Below are 22,097 nucleotides of genomic sequence, written 5' to 3' on the forward strand. Positions count from 1 at the left end.
ATTTTCTAGCTGGAGTGAACAGGATGTATTCTTCAAAGCAGTACAAGATTGAGAGCAGATCCTCATATATGACTTTTATATGTCCTCTTTAAGCATTGTATAAAACTTGGGAGGGTATTTAGAAAGGCAAACTTTAATAGTGAGGAGAGAGGACTCACACCTGGCTTATTTTTATTGTCAAGAAAGTAAGGGCACAGACTCCTCCACAGTAGCTTTGAGTACCTGCAGTTAGACACTAGTGGTTATTCCAGATTTCTTGTGGGAGACTATGAAGACAATAGCTAAAGATGGACATTGCAATAGAGCTTCCAAAGCTCAAGCCCTGTGTGAGTCAAAAGTCAGAAGATGTTTGTTTTCTATATAACTGAGAACAAGACTCCAACCTGGTACTGTCTTCAAAACTTGATTCTATGCAATCAATCTATACAGAAGATTCCCTGATCTGAGCAGATTTCCTCAAAGCTAAGACCTGTAGGTGTTAGCAGAGAAAGTAAGCTTTCTCCATACCCCAAAGGGACACCACACAGTACACATTATGGGAGAGTTAGCTCAACTACTCACAGCTGTACCTCCAAGAGGCTCATTCATGAAGACATTATTTGAGGTTGAAGTCCTCACTAGCTGTCAGACAAGATAATGGCAACTGACAAACCTAAGGCAGGAACATGATGATGGAGAAAGTAAGTTAAACTTTCTAGGCTCAGGTTAACCTTTCAGGACTGAAAACTCAAAATATAATAATGTTTTTGAAAGTACCAAGGCAAAAGTACCACAAGATCCCACGGGATGCCAAGGGATCCCTTGAATAGTCATCTGGGAAACAAGCAGCATACCTGCCTTTGAACACTATTGCAATGAACCCCCTCTTTCTCTTAAGGTGCCTAAAGCTGTGCAAGGTGTATGGACAATCTTGGACACTCTGAGCAATGAGAAAATGTGAACTGTGTGGCTATGGCCTCTTCAAAGGCAGATATTTATTTATTGCTCTATTAGATGCAATTTTCCTGCTTAGTTTTGAAATTTGATGTGAAAGTGAATTTCCTGAGGGTGCATTAACTGGACCTAATGATTCTCAGAAACCCCTGATCGCACAGGTCAGACCAAGGAAAACTATTACATAATGTCCATTTTAGCTTAGGCTCTCCCTCTGCTCAAGAGCTTATTCCTTCTCCCAACACACTATGTCTTACTACATCTAATGTTAAAAAAGAATTCACAGGCATAGCATAGGCATCCTCTATCTATGAAAGCTCTCCATGTGCTACTGACTTGTCTTTTACTGAGTTCTCAAGAAGAACTTCATGCCTTCTTCATCCACAGGCAGGAAAATAGGGAACAAGTCCTCTCCATTTGCTGAACAGTCCTAATATTTTGCACTGTTAGATCATTTCCTGAGGTGCAGCCTGCTTAACTTGAACTCTGAACATGGCATAATAGCTCTCCACTAGAAATATACCTCATGCTGTACAATGAAGCTGCTGAGATGCTAGCAGAGAATTTCTCTTATGGTCCCACTGGGCTGATGACAGTCTTAATGTGGGGATCCCTCTGGGAGGTTCAGGAGGGGAGAGGCATGTCAGATGGTGTCTCTGAAAAATATAGGGCAAAAAAACTATGGTATCTTCTATATTATGCCTACTTCTGAACTTGGCTACTTTCAAACTGTCATCAGAATAGCCATGCAGCTTCTAAATGTAAAAGATAGGGGCCATTATGTAACTGGCAAATATCAAAACCGCACAAATAAATAGGGAAGCAAGCTGTATGACTTGAAATGCATCCACAATACTGAACTGGCTGTTTGAAGGCTGGAAATCATTAATTGAAAGCCACTTGCACTTCAATATTGCAGCATTATTCCCCATGATCACCAAATAGTTGCACATTATCCACGTTAATAACAATAAAAATAAGTGCTAGTACTGTGTTGTTACTATAAATAACATTGGGACCAAAGCATTCAGGGCTAAAGCTATTCATTCTCTCACACTATTCTAAATGAGCAGGGGATATTTAAGACAAAGCTTTTTAATGACAGTCTCTAGAAAGTTGATTGTAGGGAAGAAAACTGTGAGACTATGACCTGTGAGCAGGTTCTGCTTTTCAGGATGAATGTTAAATCAGTCTAAAGGGTTGCCTTTATTCAACTGGTGTAAATTCATACCATGATTTTCATTGCCTCATGAGTCTTATGTGTGGAAGTACTGCTGGAAACACATAGTTACTACCTCTTTGTAAAACTCATTGGTGCAAAATAAGACAAGCATAATCTTACAGTAGAGTACTGGAGCTGTCCTCCCTTCAGGGAAAGACTAGGAAAAGGCAAAGAGCTGTCAGAGACCCAGCTACAGCTCTCTGCTTCCAAGGCCAGCCTGTGCCTCTTATGGTATAGATTAGGGCAGTATATAGTCACATGCTGGTCACTAGGAGCCTTCCACTACATAAAGATTAGCACAGTATAGCAGAGCTCCACCCAGTTCTGATCCCTGAGGGAATTCTGAGCTGCCCACCTCAGAGTACAGCTTAAGCACTTTGCCTCAATCTGAAGAAACTTTGAGAACTCATCCTTAGAGATTTAAGGGATGAAGATTTATTTGAGAAGTTCCACATCTATGTGCTAAAGCTGTGGGTTTGACAAATAATCCTCTAGAAATCAAAATGTGTGTCATCAAATCTCTTCAAACATGGGAAAAATAATTGAAGTCCATGCAACTTATGCACAGCAAATGAAATTCTAAACTGAAAGCTTACTTGTAGTTTGTTTCTGATAGCATGAGGAACATTGAATCACTATGATCACCCTCAGAAATAGCAGGGAACTATCCTCCTATTACCTCAAAGCTTGAGAAACAGAGCCTTGAAAGCCTGAGGAGAGAGAGAAATTAGACAGACATCCCTAAAAGTGCCTGCAGAGTCTGAGTAGTGACCAATGGGAGAAAGAAAATGTGGAGCTGAGTCTGGAAATGTTTCTACCAGCAGTGTTTTAAACCCCACCTGCTTTAATGTGGAAATCTCCACTGTAGTTTAAAATTAATGGATATAGTTAAACCTTTACAGCTCATTTCTTCTTATTTTTAAGTATTAGGGAATGCCTTTTTTTTTTTTTGAAAGGACATATGATGTCTTCTCAGAAGCAAGCAGGGAATTCCCTTTTGCAAATAACACATTTCAGGGACAAAATGTGGTCCTCTGATTTGCACAGCAATAATAATTTTTGCTATTCTGCTCTCCACTCTTACCTGAGCATACACCACGTTTCATCAAGGGCATGTATATGCAAGAGGAAACTTGTTCTCAGCTGTGCCACATTATTCACATCATTCTCTTGCATGAAACTGTGAGAAGCAGCAAGTTTATGTGGAGACAAATAAGTCAAATCTGTAGGCTGGACTGGAAAGATAGAATTCACTTCCCTAACTTTATGTGCCTGAAATGCAGATGTCTATTTCTGGGGTAGTAGCTGCTGGCTTCCCATAGTCTCTGGGTAGCCTGTAGGCAACCTGCAGGCATCCCTGCTGCTGCGTAGATGTGTGACACAGCTCACTCATTTCATACATCTACTTCAGGGTGAGAAGGATTGCATCCAAGAAACATCTTTTTCTTTCCACAAACTCTAGAAAGAATCTAGATGGCTGGCTCAGATCAGACATTTCACCAGAGGATTTCTGACCAAGGACCCCATGACAATCACTGAGCAGCATCTTTCAGCTTAAATAACTCATAGGCTCTGTGACTCTGAGCTGTATTTTAAAACAAGGATGAAAAAGCAAGAGAAATAAACCAGAGAACCACCTTCCAGGAATGAAGGCAGTGCCAGTCCTTGTAAGAAAGAACTGGCAAACATAACAAAACAAAACTGATGCACAAATAAAAGAGAGCAATAGTGGATGGTGTAAGTTAAAGAAAAGGGGAGTTAGCCACAGCTTTGATATGAGCCCTGTGGCTTCAAAGACACAGGTGAAACCAGTGGCAAGAGGCAGAGACATGGCAAGTATTTTTTATGTAGACATAGAAGAATGAAGACAATGAAGTTCTAAGCACAGCAAAGGGAAACTGAGCTCTCAGAGTTGGTATGGACTGAAATAACATCTTTCTAACATAGGTACTGGACAGTATTTTATGAAGGAATAAAAGTTTGCCTGATAAGTAAACAGATTGATGTCTGATAAAGGGGAAGCGTCTCTCAGTTTGGACTATTATTATCTGATGCTGAATGCATTTGTTTTCATAAGTCTAAACTTGCTATTTAAGCTTATCTGTGTTTCTTCCCTGGTTTACTGTGAATTGTTGTATACTTAAGCAGCCCAATGTCACCAATGACAGCAGCTCTGCATTTCATTCTTTTTGTTTGCTTAAACCGTAAATAATGCCACATGCCCTGCTCTGTTTGGCATCTTCTCTCCAGTGCCAAGTTTCCAACCATAAAATTGAAGAAATTAAAATCCAAATTCCTTCTAGCAACTTTTGCTAGCCTTTGGGAGCCAACAACAGGAGCCAGATTTTTCAAAAATGGAAATGTTATTGTGCCTACATTGCCTGCCACAAACATGCCCTTTTTTTTTCCAGCATGTAAGGTGAGTGTTTAGGCAAAGAATTAGTGACAATCATTTGCTTGATTTGTGAGTGCCAAGCAGGGTTTGGTTTTGGGTTTTTTTTTATTCCACAGTGGAATATAGTTGGGGAAAAAAATAAAATAACCTTTTTGTCTTATTTTCTTTATTTAGTGGATTTAGTCCACAGGGGGAAAAAAAAAGAGAGGGGAAAAAAAAAGAAGAAAAAAAAAGTCTTGTGAGGAAAATTCACCATTTCCAAACAAAAGACTGGCAGCTTAAGTAAGTGTATGAACAGGGGGAAGGGAGACTTATTTCCTGAGTTTCAACAGATGTCATACTTAATTGGTTGTGAAATAAACCAGAGCTACTCTCGGCCTGTTTCCCTAGTTTCAGCTGTGAAGACACTTTCAAACATGTGCATTTCCCTCCTGCTTGTCATAATGAGGGTGTGGGGTGAGAATCAAACCACCAAAAGGAGTAAAGCGGCAAGCATGCTGCACACAGGCCTTCAGATACACTAATTAAACAGAAGTGAGAGTTGCATCTTTTGTTCCTGCAAGAAACATGTCAATACAGCATTTCAGCAAGACAGCTCTGCTGAGGGGTGATTGCCTTCTGCTAGGACCAGGAAGCCACTGGACTATCCCATTCTGCACTAAACTTTACCACCTTCAGGTATTTTCTCTCTAAAACATTCTTTTTCTTAATTCAAAACACTGACAATATCCTGCAAGGGTGAAATGTCATCGCTTGTCTATTATGACAGAGACAGCATCTCCTAGGTTATTTTTTCCCTTCTGGATGTTTTCTGCTAGAAGCAGCAGAGTAACACCACATGTAACACAACAACAAACAACAAAGATGGAGAAAAAGAGGGGGGAAAAAAAAAAGAAAGAACTGTCAAGCATAAAATAGTTTGGCTGAACATGATGGAGGAGAAGAAAATGGAGAACAAGACTTCTCCCAGGCAAAAAAGACCCCAAACATTTGTAATGTGGCTTAACCACCCATAGATGATGGGCTAATATGAATAAGGGGCTGTGGCAAGGAATGTTAGCCACTCATTTTGTGCTCTATTGTACGTAGCCCTCAAAATTAAAATGCTCTTTTAGAACTTCATGGGGAAGATGATCTTTGAGGTCTCTTCCAAGCTTGGTGATTCGGTGTGATTCCGTGAAAAGCTGAACAAATGGTAGGTGCCTCCCTGGGAAACTCAGTGAGTTAAAAAAAAAACAACATAAGAAATAAAACCAAACAAACCAACAAAAAAGAAGAAAATGGTGCTTGTGAAAACATTTCAAACAGAAATGCAATGGGAATTGCATAAAAACCAAAATTAAGGCCAGGGTCAAATGTGTTTAATACACCTGTGGCGACCAAACCGAACAATATTTGTTCTTTTAGTTTAGACCTGGAACCCAGATCCCAGGAGTGAGCTTTAATCCCTAGGAAAAAAAAAAACCATAATAATAATAATTCAAATTCCCAAAGTGTGTGATGGAAACCAGCATAATCCTTCCTGAAGTCAGAAATAAAACAGAAACCACTTTATTTGCTATAAAAACAAGAGCAGTCATTACCATCTTTATTCTTTGAATGTTTTACAGGTCTGACTTTCGGCAGATGACCTCTCTTGTTTGTCCCTACATGTTTTCCAAAATATAAAAGTGAAATAGAGTCCCAAGGGCACTGTACTTGAAAGGTTATGAGAGTTAGAGAATTTTAACCATGCCTGCCAAATCAGCAGATGGCTTGTGATTATAATTATATGCATCAATAAAACGAATAATCTTTACAAAATTTGAATTTCTACTAAAGTAAGGGATTTAGTAAGCAGATGCAACAGAATGCATTTTCTTTAACCCTTTTTTGTAGACAGTACTTTTTCCTCACCCCCCAAAAAAAACCCACCCAAAAATAATGGCAAGGCTCTCCAGCAAGTTGCTTGACCACACACTTGAGCCTTTAAATGCGTGTTTGGTTTGACCAAGTGTCAATGTTATTTAGCGTGATTTATGCGGTCAGTGGCACTTTGTTCACTAAATATCAAATGCTTATATGTAGGATGACTCCCATCAGACTCATACTTCAAAAGGATGTTTAATTTTATCAAATGTTAGAGATACAATGAAAATGTCATGTGTACTCTCTCTCTCTCCACTTGTGTCACGATGGTGGGTTTTTTATGGTTAGGATTTGGTGACTTTCCATACTTTGTGTGAAGACCGAGTTCACCACATTGGTAGGGAAGCAAATATTTGTTTTCCCCAAATGTGGGAAATGTGTGAAGTGTTTTGGGGGGGTTTCTTTATCACAAGAAATTAATTTTATATATAAATATATATATTTTATATATATATATATATATACAAAAATCACAACCTTGGATTTCAACGATCGCTGTCCTTACTTTTCAAACTTACTTTTGCCACAAGACCTAGATTGTGTGTGTGTGCGTGTGCTAGATTGTGTCAAACTTCTGCCTGAAGTACAAGCACAGTAGAAAAATTAAACAAAACAAAATGCCCCCTGATCCATATCTATTTCTGGAGTGCTTCAGGAAAATGCTCTCTGAAGGCATGATGGAAATATTCTATACTCTTCTGATGTAGCGAGGAAGAAATTATTTGAGAACGTGGAAATATTCTATGCTCTTCTGATGTAGCAAAGAAATTATTTGAGACCAGTAATAAGTACATTTTCCAACAAGTCACTGCTAGGGATGCTGCAGCTTCCTACCCATGGCATTTTAACATTTCTTTTCTGAAAATAATTAAATGTGAACTTTTTATTTGGAGCAGGCGTGTGTGTGTGTGTGTGTTGGGTTTTTTAACTACCTTAATATCTCTGATGCGAAGAGTACGAAACACTATTTTGATGCTCATTAAAAAGTGGATTTTTACTTCAGAAACGACAGAGCCATTACTCTGTATCATGTAAATCCTTCTTAGCATAAGGATTATTGACCTGATAGTCCATAACGGTGCCTTTGGAGCCATTACTACTTTGTTGTGCCAATCCAGCTGCTGTACATGTGCTCTGGGTTGAGGAGAGCGGGGGAAGGCACGGAAGGTGTCAGATTTTCTCCTGAGATTTAGGGAACAGACCTAGTGCCTCTTACTGTCACCTGAAGAAACTCTGTTAAAAAGAAATTGGGACCTCCAACCCTCATGTGAAATGGCATTTTGGGAAAGTTCTGAAGCATTCTTATTTTTGAATTTTTATAATCTAATGCCTCATGGAGCTGCATTGAAATACATGTCCCTAATTGAAAAGCTAGCTGCTTTTAACCACAGCCCCTTAATGGAGGGAAAAGTTCACATGTGAAGCCACACCTGAAAAATGGGCTAGCAAATGTTACCTGACTCTATTAAACAAATCAATAAAGCCGTCATCTTCAAAACACTTACACACCTGCTTTACTGTGCTGAAGTGAGCCATCAACCTCACCCCAGTGGAATCACTCATGTGTGCAAATGCTTTTGTAAGTGTTCACCTACCCAAGAAGGTAAGTCCCATTTGCATTAGAAAGTAACTTTTGCTGTTAGGTTATCACCCTTATTGAACCAGAGATCTGTCAGTTAGAAAGGCAAAAGTTGCTACTACTCTTAGAGGTCTTTCACAAGCATAAACAAAAGTGATCGCCCTTCCAAGAGATTTTATGTAAGTAGTAAATAAAGTTAAGAAGGGGACAATCTTTTTTGGCCACTAATTAAACAGTACCTTCAGTCTGAAGGGATTCAAGATAATTAAAATTCAGAAGCACTGATTCTACTTACAGAGAGTTTAATCACTCACAACTATGTGCACATAAACTACAAGAAGTCACCCAGACACAGTTACACACATGTACTACCAAGATTAATCAGTGGAGTAACAGTTTTTGGTTTAGATGCTCTGTGTAGATATGGATGTAATAGGAAATAAAGTTTACTCTGCATGTTATTGTGGCAGTTTGGGCTGGGTGCTTGTTATGCTTTCCTTTGGAGTGACAGAGCCAGGCCTTCAGGATCCGCCTGTGACAGATCTTGGAGATATTTGCTTATCAGGAACGTCAGATATTTTGGGATTACTGGCTTAAAAATCTATAAGCATGGAAAAAAAGCTGAATTAGAATTATTTAAATCAGCCATGTAATGCCATAAAGTTGTTCAGACCCGTGGGCACTACTCACATTGGTGTCCCTTGGAGCAGTGCACAAACGTCCGAAGGCCTCTTATGGACTGTAAGGTCCAAAAAAAATCTAGCAAAAAGTGGTTTCAAAACATCTGGTGCTTTACATAGTTTATCAGACCAGATGAATATTAATTATCTGAAATCAAATCCTCTTTGCCTTTTCTCTTAGATATACCAAAAAAAATGCCAGACTAGAGTTAAAATAAGGAAGCTATGAAAAACTACTGAAACTTACTGTGGCTCAACCTGTCGGATTACAGTAGCAGTATGACTTTCCTAGCACTGCTGCCTGTACATTACCCCCATGATATCACTCTCTACTTTTAATAGGCTAAAGGACAGCTGAACTTACTCATTGATATGGTGAACACTGAAATATCAAATACCCGTTACTCTCATTCACACAGGTATGCAAAAAGCATCAGGATAAGGATGTGCTCCTCTTTAAAAGCTCTGGCAATGCAGCTGAACATAAAATATCCTCAAACCTTGCCTGTTAAAATGAACTCAAAACTTGCTATGAATTAGTGAAGTTAGGAACAAAAACTGTCGTAACTCTGTAGATTAAAAGATCTCTGCTGACCTAGCAATTAGCCATGACTTATGGGACTCAGCAAATAAAGCAAGCTTGATTTTCTGGTGCCTGCATATCTCATATTTCCTCATGTAACACACAAAAAGCTTGTTGCTGAGATGCAAGCACCGTAAAAATAAGGAAAATAAAATTAAAGACAACATTTTAAGCGGAGTTTCTTTACTTCCTCGTTAAAGGTCTTAAATTGGAATTATTGGGAAAGGCAAAAGCAGCCCTAACTCCCTTTAACAGACACAAAGTTTCAGTGAACTAAGCCACTATAGAGGTGCACGTGGGGCTTTTTGCATATGTGCAGTTTTGACATAAATATGCACGTGTGGATTTAAATGATATGCATGCACACGCTTTTGCAGGGCATCATCAAATGCATATATTAAAATATGACATTTCAGCTTAGTTTCTATACGCTGGGATGATACTTCTATTGTCCACGCTGTAACGAGGATGTCCCTGGGTAAGTGAGGCATACCGTACCGAGCTGACTCGTGTGACCCATGGGGAGTTTTGATTAAGTGAACAGGTTATCCTGCTCCTGTTAGACACGTCAGGAACACACACATGTATTGACAAGTGTGTTTGCATCAAATTAAAGAACTCTTCCAAAACAAAACTGAAAACAAACAAGAAAACCCAACCGTACTGCAGGCTGATATCTAAACCTCACTACTTTAACTGCCTCTGTTTGAGAAATGATTCTTCAAACATACGGTTTTCAATGGTCTGGGGAGGGGGGAGGGGGGAGAGGAGGAGAAGCGTTGCTTAATTCACACAGGCATCTTGCAATAATATAATTTCATTTTGAACTTAGCATCCTGTGAGCCTCCAAAGTGCAAAGCAGGCAGAAACATTTTAGCAAGGCATACAAGACTTTCTGTCAACTTCCTGTTGCCATTTTTCAGCGAAATAAAGGGTCCTGAGACACTGAACAGCAGCACTGCTTGAAAAGATTTTATCATTGCTTACGCAGGCAGGCACCTGCTATTCTAAGACATCAGCTGAATATTTTGCTGCTGTGCAAAGAAAATAGGTTCTGATGGTGTGACTGTTTAACAGCAGCCTTCAACTCTTTCGTTTCAGCTCACGTAAAAGACAGCACAGAGAGGAGACATCACGAAAAAAAACCCACCCTGTTTTCACAAACACTCCAAAATTATGGCAACTTCACCTATACCTGCCTAGTTGTAAAAGCTCCACCAGGTATTTACAGGTGTAAGTAGCTGGCTAGTGGAGTGAAATGTGTACTCAGACACACAACACATTTTCAGCAGGTTTTTACAGAGAACTAAAGAGAAACTTTCTCCCTGTAAAGTTCATCAGATGTTAATGTCTACCTGAGGCAGAGCTTATTGTGTGGCAGGTCCTACAAACAACATTCACTTCATTACACTAGAATTGCCGTGCCCAGCTCACAAAACATACTTTCGGAATTCCAGAAAGTTTTGGGAGCTGAAGGATCAGACAGAGAGGAAAGAAAAACAAACAAACAAGAAACAAAACCAACCTTGATTCCAGAGACATTTTTCTCCCCTTCGTGAAGTGACAGGGGGGAGAACAAAAAAAATTAAAGAAAAAACCCCCTTCATTATGACCTACTTGTCTAGAAACGGACTTTCAACCCCATGCTTAGGCTAAGATTTGCTCTACTTTCTCCCTAGGGCATAATTGTCAGACTGACTTACCGTGTGCCTTTTAGCCTTTGTTCTGCCTCTCACGCTGACATCAGGGAAGCAGTGATGTAGAATAAAGCAGGGGTGGGCTAGGTTAGTCCACTGTTTGTGTCGTTGTGTGGTGTGCAGGGACACTCTGTGATACTCTAGTGAGCTGCTAAGCTTTTTTTGTAGGCTTTGTGTCATTTACTTAACGACCAATCTCATTAGCTGCCAGGGTACAATGGGCTGATGCATTTTCTATGTACATACTCTACACAGTGACCCTCAAGGTTGCCGAAGGTCTATTTAATCAGTCAAAATGCTGAATATATTTGCAGTAAATCACTAAAAAAAATTACGGGACCACAGAGGTATCTCCTGAGGCTTTACTCTTTCCTGGGAGTTATTTGCAGGTAATAAAGTGATAGGAGACGTAGGCAAAAGCAAGGGCAAAGAAGGGAAAAGGGCACTCCCTGGGTTTGCACTGGTCACCTTTAATTTAGGGAACCTTGGGGGCCCTGTACATCGCTGTGTCCCTGCTTGTTAATTTCTCCATGCAGTTCATGCTTCAGCGTAATCATGTTATCACAATTAAACCCCTTTAAATAAGAAGAGCAGCACTAACAAAACACACAGCCTTTCGCACGTTGGGGAGGGGAGACGTGTGTGTGTCTGTGGGGGTGATATTTTTTTATTAACTTCCTTACTACAGGCAACCTCAGGGCTGGCATCTCTGCATTTCTAACCTCTCGTCAGTTACAAGGTAAAACCCTTTTAACTCCTATGAAAAATGAAATGCTGAAAAGCCCTATGAATCACGACAGCTGTCCATAAGTAACAGGGAGAGTTCTATTGTCCAACTTGTCCCTGGATAAAATGAATACTTTACAGCAGAGGCTGTTCAGCTTGGCTAAAGAGTGTGGGGAGAAGGGGAGGAGGTCACTGGAGATTTCGCACACTAATTTAATCTGGGAAAAGGACAGGCACTGCATCTCACTTGAACAGACTGGCGGCAATCTGGGCTCCCACAGAACTATCTCCTTTTGCCTGTGCTCTATTTATTCCTTATCTCTGTTTACCAACCGCTAGGTCCCTTTCATTCACACCACGAGGCCGTTCTCCTACTATCAGTCAGCAGCTGACACTGTGGAAGAGCCTCAAAGGCAAAAAAAAAAGGGATCAAAACTAAACCAAAGCTGTATAAACAATGCAACAGTAGAAGTAAATGCATAAATCCTAATTCTTAACCCAACCCACAGGGTGCGAACAGAACCTTTATAGTAAATCCAACAAACCCACCACAGTGAGCTATGGGCTACAGAGGAAACAGGAAAAGCCAAATATCATTCATGAAATCACCATCTCAAGCAGAAACACTGAAAACAGGCATTGGCAGATATTTAACTGGTTTCAGGATGACAAGTTCATCATCCTGTGTACCCTTCAGCAGCAGAGGCCCAGGTTCACCTGTGTTTCTGGTATAAGGTGAACAAGAGCCCTTGCCACTTGACCACCTGGTGGTTCAAAAGCCTTAGACAACTTCACACTTATTGCTTGTGATTTAGATTAAAAGAAGCAGAGGAAGAGGTTGTGATAATTTACATAACTTTATACTACAACTTAAATGTCAAGTTGTAACTGAAACACTTGTCCAATTGATTTTTGCCTTTTAAACAGTGGCTATTCCAATACTGCTCTAAACTTATATTTTTCTGTCCTACTCTAAGCTTTTAGCACTTGTAAAAAGAAAATGGGTGAAGACAGGTAAGAATAGCTGAAACTTGTGACTCTAATAGGAAAGTAAAGAAAAGTAACAAACTTCACATTTGCCATTCTGAGTTTCAATTATTACAGTGACTTCACTGGGAATAAGTTTATTTTCTGATTTTAATGGTACCCAATTTTGTATTCTTAAATTGACTGAATGAGAAAGAAGCTTCAAATGTTCATTGACAGGCAGCAATATTGCTTCTGCAAAGCACTCCAGCTTCTCAAACCTACATAATCTGTAACTCCTAAAGTAGGGATGTTCCTCCCCAAAGAGGAGTTATGCTTTCAGAACTGTGCTCAACTTTTTGAGACCTAAAAATATGGTTAACAGCATATAGCCAATGCATTGTCAGCTGCCTGAGCAAGATCATTGCAACAATAACAAGGAAAATGTTCCTCATTATAAAAGATGATCCACTGGACCCCATTTCAGTTTTGATTTCCACCTATGTGCATTATGAGCAATGAAGTCTTTACTACTTGGATCCTTTTTTCCAAATGAATTAATGAATTAAATTTATCCTTTCACCAGCTGCTAGGCAGCAGATGGAACCATTTCTGAAGCCTTGTTGAATTCAATCCATAAAACTCATTTCCTAGGATTAGCAGTCCAAAGTTTCTTTTAATGTTTATATACCGCTTGGGATTTTGAATTTCATGATGTTAAACTTTCAATTTAACTATTTTATTTATTTTTTTTTTTCCCCTCATTTCATATCAAACAAATATGATCGTTTGGATTTCTATAGCTTTGTAACCGCACATTTCAGGTCACGTAAGGACAAGAATTCATTTCAAAAGCAATCAAGTAATGCGAGATTGGGATCTGGGGTGGGTTTTTGTTTTGCTTGTTTGTTTTGTTTACATTACAGCACTACCATAGAAACCATTCTCGTTACACTCAAAGATTAATTTGGACAGGAAAAGTTTTGCTGCTGTGGGAGTTCGGCAAAAAACCTTCGCGCAAAGATTTGGTTTTACTAAGTAAATTGCGAAAGTTATTGTGGTCTGAGGGAGATTGGCTGTTCACAGAAATATCAGATGCTCCTGAAATAAGGGGTTTTTTTAATATGAATTTATTTTGCAGTTAACTTCAATATGAGGTTTAGCTAGTTGGGGAGGGGCGGGGGGTGGAAAGGGGCATTTTGGTGAATTTTCTGTACAGTAAGAGGAAATATGAATCAGCTGCAGTACCCTGGACAGCTCCCATTCTTTCATTTTCAATTTTCTTAGCTCTGCCCCACACCTCTGAGACAATCACCAGAGAGCAAGGGACTTCAGCAGGCATTTCATTCACAAAGCTCCCTACTTCTAGGTCATTGGACAAACTGCATTTTAATTCAACCAAACTTTCTACTTATTCAAACCCTATAAAAGCAAAAAAAAAAAAAGCAAACCAGAAATACGCCCTCTCCTGCTCAGCTTTCAAAGACATATTATGTTAAAAGTCTCGAGAATAAAACCTCCTGATGTCAAAGTCTTCCTGTTATTGAACAAAGTAAATAAAACTAAAACAAACAAAAAAAAGAGAGAGGAGTGATTCGTTGTTGTGTATAACAGTGATTTCCGCTAATTTGGCACAAGAAATCTATATTAATCTAATAATGCAGTAAGCCAAGAAGGCCACATAATAATAATTACCATTGAGTAATTGAATATTTAGGAGGAGGAGGAAAAAAAAAAAAGGGAAGACTGGTAATCTTAGCCTGCAGGCATGAAAGAACTATAATACGCAGATGATATTTACAAGTAAAAATAAAATGCTCCAAACTGGGAAGTTAAGAGGCAAAGCCTATATTTAGAAATCCCTCATTCCGAACCTGGATTATCTGTTAGCTACCTTACAGCAGGAATATTATTGTTTCAGAGAGAGCTTTCACCACAAATGCTGTAATTTTCCCCAAGAATTGCCAAACCACTCCGCAGCCAAAGCAAAGAAGACACATCCACGCAATTAACTTAACTAATTTAATTGACAAAAGAGATAATAAATGGTCCTTTTGAACTCTGAAAAAAAAAAAAAAAGGTCCTTAACTGACTAAGTTCACCCCATACAGTTTAGGGATAAAATCTGGGATTTGTGCTTTTATAATCGATTAAATGAAAAATTCACAGCACCTTACAGAAGATTGCCTTGCTATTTACATATGAAGGAAGACAAACATCTGAACTAAGTGCTTTGTTAAAGACAAAAGAAAGTCAGAGAGAGAGAGAGAGCTATTGCTGATCAGAGTGTTAAACAGACTTTCTCTAGCATCAAATGCTATTTCATAAAAATCACCCTCCTGCAAAATGTTGTCCCAGAAGGTCCATTTCATTCTTCAACCTTGCCTGATATTACTGTCATTTAACTTTCTAAAGATTTCCCTGACAGACAACATTCATTCCAAAGTACAGTATTCGCTTTTTCTTCAACCAGAAGCTCTGAATTCACTCTCTGAATCCCAAACAATTTAAAGGACTGAAATGTCACGCTTTGGAAGACCCTTTTTCACTTAGCCTAATACTATTAAATATATTAATCAACAATCTTCATTTAAGAAAAAAAAAACCCAACCAGCACACAGGATTTTTAAGGCGTTCTAAAACATCCTGAGATCTGCAAGTGAAACTGCATCTATCGAACAGTTCTTACAAACACACACTGGTCCCATTCTCTCCCCTCTCCCGTCTCAGTTTTATCCCCCCTCTCTTCTTTTTTTTTTTTCTCCCCCAGTGGTAGTATTTAAGTTCAGTAACTTTTCAAAATGAGAGGAAAAGTGTCCTTGTGATCATTTCCTCAAATCAAATAGCTCGAGCTGCAAATTTGCACAATTGTAAAATGTATATGAACAAAGGCTTTACTGAGGCAGTATAAATGCAATTACACCATGACATTTTATTCAGAAAGCTTTCTCAAAGCAGTTACAAGTAGCTATTTTTTAATTGAGGCCCAAAATAGCATTTAAGATAATGACCAAGCAGACATTGTGGAAGAAACAGCATTAGTGTCATATAAACAAAATAGAAAAGTTTGCAGAGAGCCTTTTAAACCTGGAATAAAACCCCTCAAACTTCTCAGCACAAATCTCTCAGGCTTTCAACAGTGATACATGGAGAAGGCTTTTTGCCTTTTGCAGAAAAATAAGAGCACACACAATAGAAAAGACAGAAAGTTACTAACAGCACAAGTCGCTTAAACATCAACGGGTTCAGAATAGCGTGAAAAAGTTGTTAAACTTACTTTATTTTTGTTTCCAAAACTTATATGTTTCTCCTCCCTTGTGTGCTGAACTGTGCACTAAAGCTGTGTCTTTGAAAGGTAGTTCCCATGATATGACATCCAGTGCCTTTGACTGCCTAGAGATAAGCACCTGCGTTTGTGTCCCCTCTTTACGTCACACCTCCCTATTCAAACCTTCTCAATATGATTCACATTTGCACATCAACAGCCTCATGCGCATACACAGATTTTTTTCGGCTCTGGGCCCAAAACTTTCACTTTAATTTTCATCACATGATTGCTGTGGCATATGTCCTTCCAAACCTCCCATATATCAGTCATCATGCAAATGAGATGGAATATCACTCCTCTGCAGCAGATGGCCAGGGATGATAACAATGGCTCAACAGAGGAGATTCAATGTCCCTGACTTTATCGCCACGGCAACAACAACCTAAAATATATGTAATGGAAGTGGTGCTTATTAATTTTGCAGGCTCGAGTGTTCTGATTTTGTGAGTGAATGGGCTGAGTTAAAAAGGGGGCTGTGTCCTCCTGCCTCTAGAAGACTATCTATAAAAGCCAGGGACCTGGAAATTATTTTCAGTGACTAAGAAGGCAACAGCCTAGCAATTATTTGAGTAATTAGGTGTAATTCCTCCCTGTAGGCCTTGTACCCTCCTGTGCTTGTTTCACAGAAGCTCGCGAATTAGACAGGCACAGATACTGAAAAGAAAAGTGCCTCAAGATATAGCAGGAGAGCTTGCAGGAACTAAGCTTCAGTGATATGACACTTGGCCTCCACCAGGCTTGGTAAACACAAGCCCCAAGCCATAAGTAAATAGAGGCCCCACTCCACAAACACAGACCAATTAAAATTACAAAGGCAGCCACACTTCTGGGTGGGGCCGGGGGAAGCTTTCTTCTGCCATGGTCTCACTGTGAGTTGTACACATAATGGTCCCTTAGTTAGAGCACCAAGTATTGTATTTCCATCACTATCTGCTGCTATCAAACCCAAGCACAAGGTTCTCTTCAGGCTCTGAATTTCTCCCTGGGGATTTATCATGTGCCTTTAAGGAAATGGTTCAAAGTTAATTTTCTGTGTGTCATGTTCTAAATGCAAACCAGGGAGAAGAAATAAATGCAGCATTTTGCTATTTATCTTCAACAGATTAACAAGGGTTGGGGATCATCATTTTACCTCTGAGCAAGAGAAACATTCATAGCCTCCCTTCGCCCTGTTGATGCCACAACTTCCACATACTCTAATTTTGAGCACAGAAATGTTTGATTCCTGAGAAAATAAAGTTTAGCTATGAACTGTGGGGTTCAGTAAGAAACTGTACATGGAGGGGCTGTAAGTCTTTTGTTCTTTTCCCCAGAGGATGCCTTAGGAAAATGGAGATTCTTTTGTCTCCCTCTGCAGTAGAGAGGAGGATGTTTAAGTAAAACTGCCAAAGCACTCTGGGAATTGGTGGCTCTGTCCTGTGCTGGAGATTTAGTGCAGAACTGGACCAAAGAAGCTTGCTATCCCTCACACAAGAGAATTCCTCAAAACATGTGAGATTGTTGAAAGCAATTTTCATTCTTGTCTTTGGAGCTCACACACCTTGAGCAGAAGCGGAGTGCAAGTTTGAAGCGAGGAGATATCAAGTGACATTACACTCCTTGGAGGAAAATAGGGATGGTGAGACAACACCTTGAAACTCCAGAGGCAGTGCTGGCCCAGTGGTTCCTCCTGTTCTGGCAGAGCTCTGCACCACCTCAGCATTGCTCATGTTCTGTGTTAGCATTTCCAGTCATCAATTTTTTTCAAAGGTAAAACTCCCATCTAAACAAATGCAGGCACACTTCAGTTGTGCACCAATATTGTAAACTCCCACAACTAAGATTTATCATGTGCTTGTCTAGAGCCCAACACTCTCACCTTTTGACCTAGTAACAGATGCTACCAGAATATGAATGTTCAGTACTGAATGACCTTTCCTTTTCCACTATGAAAATATATATATCTATATATAAATCTTGTGAATGTGTAAATAATGTATGGCCATTTTAACCACCTGAAACCAAAGGTGCTTCTTTTCCATCTTTAGTATTGCCAATTACTTGATAGCTACCAACAGAAGTATCTAAACTACAAACAAGTCAAGCTCAGTGTTCATCTTTACCTAGCAATGTGGCGTGGAGTTTGGATTTGCATCCTCCAAACATAATGTTACTGCTGAGAAGTTTTATATTGCTGTTTCAGAAAAGCCCATCTGAAATGTAAACCTGGACTTCTGCCTTTATTTGGGGGACTCTGGCGTTATTTTTTTTGTGCCTCTGTGTCCATCTGGGTGCAACAGGATCCTAGGTTTGTATATGCTCTTTACTCCTGGACATTTAATTCTCCACTCTGCTAATTTAGGAATAACTCATGCATGAGTCCAAAGCTCCGAAGCTCCTTGTGGTGGATCTGTAGTTGGACAGAAAGCCAATACACGGAGTACTATAGGAATGATGTTTTCCTGACAGCTTGTGTTATTTATGGGACTGGCCACTGTCTTCTGAACCAGATGGAGCTTTTTTTCTCTAGTATTTTTTTTTCCTTCTCCTTTTTTTTTCTTTTTAATTTTGTGATCTGCTGTGTATGGCCTTAATTGATTGGCATTTAGGTCACTGTCCTTATATTTTCCAGTGGTAATTAAAATCCTGGGTTGTGAGCCAGCTCATTTACCTTAAAGGTGCTGGCATTAATGGTATTGACATTAAAACTGCATACTGAAAGAAAAGTTTTCAAAGATATTTCTTACATTCAGCTGAGGCATATAGTTAAGGAAACAAAATCTTTGTCATTAAGTCAATCCTAAATTTGGATTTAACACAACTTTGCTTTTTTACATGATTTACCATACAGTAAGTAATGACAAACTGTTAAAGATTGGGTTGTTTATGTTGAGAATTCATTTAAAAAACCCAACAAAATATGTACTTAGAATCATAGAATTATTAGGGTTGGAAGGGACCTCAAGGATCATTCAGTTCCAACCCCCCTGCCATGGGCAGGGACAACTCACACTACATCAGGTTGCTCAGAGCCACATCCAGCCTGGCCTCAAAAACCTCCAGGGATGAGGCTTCTACCACCTCCCTGGGCAACCTGTTTTAGGGTCTCACCACCCTCATGGGGAAGAACTTCATAATATTCAATCTGAATCTACCCATTTCTAATTTTTCCATTCCCCCTGTCATTACCAGACACCCTAAAAAGTGCCTCACCAGCTTTCTTGTAGGCCCTCCTAAAATACTGGAAGGTCACAGTAAGAGCTCCTCGGAGCCTTCTCTTCTCCAGACTGAACAGTAAGTACTTCAAAGTTAGCAAAGCTTACACTTATCCCATTTTAACCCTCCAAGCACTAGGAGGTTCAAAGTTTAGAAAGTGATAAAGAACTAAATAATCCCACTAACTTCTCACTTAGGGAAAAAAAATGAAATCTTACAGGAGAGTGATAAAATAAATATACATTGCAATATGCAGAAGCTACCATTCAGACTTGCAGTGGTAAGAAATCATGTAGCTCTGATACTAATGCTCAGGTACAAGACTTGATAAATAAAATACTCTTCAAGGAATAGAATAGAATAAACCAGGTTGGAAGAGACCTTCAAGATCATCGCGTCCAACCTATCACCCAACACCACCTAATCAACTAACCCATGTAACCAAGCACCCTGTCAAGTCTCCTCCTGAACACCTCCAGTGACGGCGACTCCACCACCTCCCCAGGCAGTCCATTCCAATGGGCAATCACTCTCTCTGTGTAAAACTTCCTTCTGACCTCCAGCCTGAACTTCCCCTGGTGCAGCCTCAGACTGTGTCCTCTTGTTCTGAGGAGTATTGCAAATTAATGGTTGCAGTACACCAGCTAGACCACAGCAAAGACTGACAGGGAAAGCTTCTTTGTAGCCCGTACAGCAGCTATTTGGCTGCTATTCAAGTTCAGGGGAAACTTCAAAACCAGCACAGAACTTAAAGGTACTGCTGTGCCTATTGTATTAAATAGTACTAAAACTGTCGATGTTTTCACCTGATCTTAGCTTATCTGCACAGTTAGGAAGAGACTGATACAGGTAAAAAATAAAGTTTTCATTCCTCTGTACAAAGAAGTATAGGAGATGAGGCTTGATTCTTGACAAAGAGATGAGTGAGTGAAATATTCTCTGCTGGTGCCAGGAAATTCACTGCATACTTTGGCATCATCAAGAACCAAGTGTCAAGTCAACACTGACAATAGCATTGCCAAAGTTGCCAAATCCATGTAGCACCTGGGTGAATAAAAATAATAACTCAGCCTGGAGTGAGTTACGCTAGCAGGCTTGGGCTGAGGAAAGCTGCCAGAGATATAAATAGCAGAAAAAACTACAAGTCATTAAACACTCAACTTTGAAATGACATTCCAAAAGTGCACTGACCACATGTGCACAACACATCGCTTTAGGAGTGGCAATTTAGAGGAATAAAAAGGAAGAAGAATAAAAGATAGCTGACCCAATATTAACAAGAGAACGGTTACCCTAATAAAATGATTTGTTGGCTTATGGGAATGTTGAGGTTTTCAGCTTGTTCTCCATGAAATACTCTATTCACTGAAAGAGCACAAAGATTTCCTCTTCTCCCTCGTCAGCTTCACTCTTAAATGTTTACCTAACAGTATCCTACAGAAAGCCAACAAATTTTGGAGTGTTGCTTTCCTGCCAATAGAATCTACCACAGAAAGCTGGAAACAGACAATTCAGATGAGGTTTGTCAAAGCCTGCAGGCATGCACAGAGTTCTTTCAGGCATTCTGTGAAAATACTCACGGGACTGTAGACAACTCTCCATTTAAAGCATGCAAAAAAAAAAAAGTCATCCTTAATGGATTTTTGTCACAGAAAGAGAAATTAGAATATTGCTCATTGGAGTTACAGGTTTATGAAATTCAGGCTGACCTAAAACTGGAATGGAAAAGATTTTTCTCTTTGCAGTCTGATTTACTTTAATGCATAGCCTTAATAAGTGACTGAAAACAGTTTATTTAATAAGCACTGAAAATTAGGTGTAGGTGATGTCAAATGTGGATTAAGCCTTTCAAAAACAAAAGAAAACAAACAAAAAAACCCAACCACCCATAACAAGGCTAAATATTAAGAGTAACCAATTTTCTCTGCTCCTCTTGCTAATTAAAAAACCCCCAACCCTTAAACACATCTTTCTCCTAATCATTGTATTATTAAATGCATAAATAAAAAAAGCAATTATCATACTGTTGCTGCGGTAGGAAACTTTCTATCAGGGACAGTGTCACATCTTCATTTGCAGTGCAGGGAGATGATCAGCCAGAACAGGAATTTCTTCAGGCACAGTGCAGCACCATACCATAATTTGGTAATTTTGAAGTTGTACATCTTGCCTCAAAAAGCCTCTGTTTAGCTCAATGCTACTGTAGATTATTTTTGACTTCCAAATAATTGATCTTATTTCTGCTTCTTTTATGCATTTGTGTCTGTGTATGTCATTTCTGCCTTTCACACACCGCCACAAATATGTCTAGAAATGAAGGGAGCACCTCCAACACCTCCAGTATTAGGCTGAAAACTTCATCGTGAGTATTTGTAGCATCAGAATAAATCCTGTTTGGGAAATCTGTTCTCTCCAACAAAACAGATGAGCCCTGGAAATCTTAACACAAAGCTCACCTACATCACTGTCCACCTAGCCCAGAGAAGTACAAAAATCAACATAGTTTTATAAATGACCTGAGCTCTGACAATGGTGCCTTTCCCTCGGTTGCCTTTGTATCTTTCCTTACATTCTTTTTGCTGAAGCCCTCCAAGTGGATCATTCCAGCTTACCCACAGGCCTCTGGGCAGGAGCATTCCAGCTTCTCTTCAGGAAACAACCCTTCTCTGATTTGGACTTGGAATCATCGAGTCATTTTGGTTGGAAAAATGCCTTTAAGATCACCAAGTTCAACCATCAGCCCAGCATCCCCTGCCAATTAAACCATGTCCCAGAATGTCATGTCTATACTTTTTCTGAAGACCTTCAGGTGTGATTCCACCACCTCCCTGGGCAGCCTGCTCCAGTGCTTGACCACTCTTTCAGTAAAGAAACTTTTCCTAATA

At 39.5% G+C, this 22,097-nt stretch overlaps 1 protein-coding gene across 8 annotated transcripts in view; it reads right to left on the bottom strand.

The window, feature by feature from the left end:
* Positions 1-22,097, bottom strand: part of ST18 (ST18 C2H2C-type zinc finger transcription factor) — a 172,366-nt gene that overhangs the window by 90,342 nt on the left and 59,927 nt on the right. The window contains exon 1 of one of the 8 annotated variants that reach the window (XM_068166702.1): positions 15,967-16,053. The exons of 5 other annotated variants lie outside the window; for them this stretch is intronic. The gene's annotated coding sequence lies outside the window, so the exon portion shown is untranslated. Of the gene's footprint in view, positions 1-11,003; positions 11,099-15,966; positions 16,054-22,097 lie in introns of those variants that run through there. 2 more of the 8 variants (XM_068166704.1, XM_068166703.1) reach the window with 2 other exon arrangements.

The sequence above is a fragment of the Melanerpes formicivorus genome, unplaced genomic scaffold (genome assembly GCF_026170545.1).
Source record: "Melanerpes formicivorus ecotype bairdi unplaced genomic scaffold, bMelFor1.0.p_v2 SCAF_105, whole genome shotgun sequence".
NCBI classification, from domain to species: Eukaryota; Metazoa; Chordata; class Aves; order Piciformes; family Picidae; genus Melanerpes; species Melanerpes formicivorus.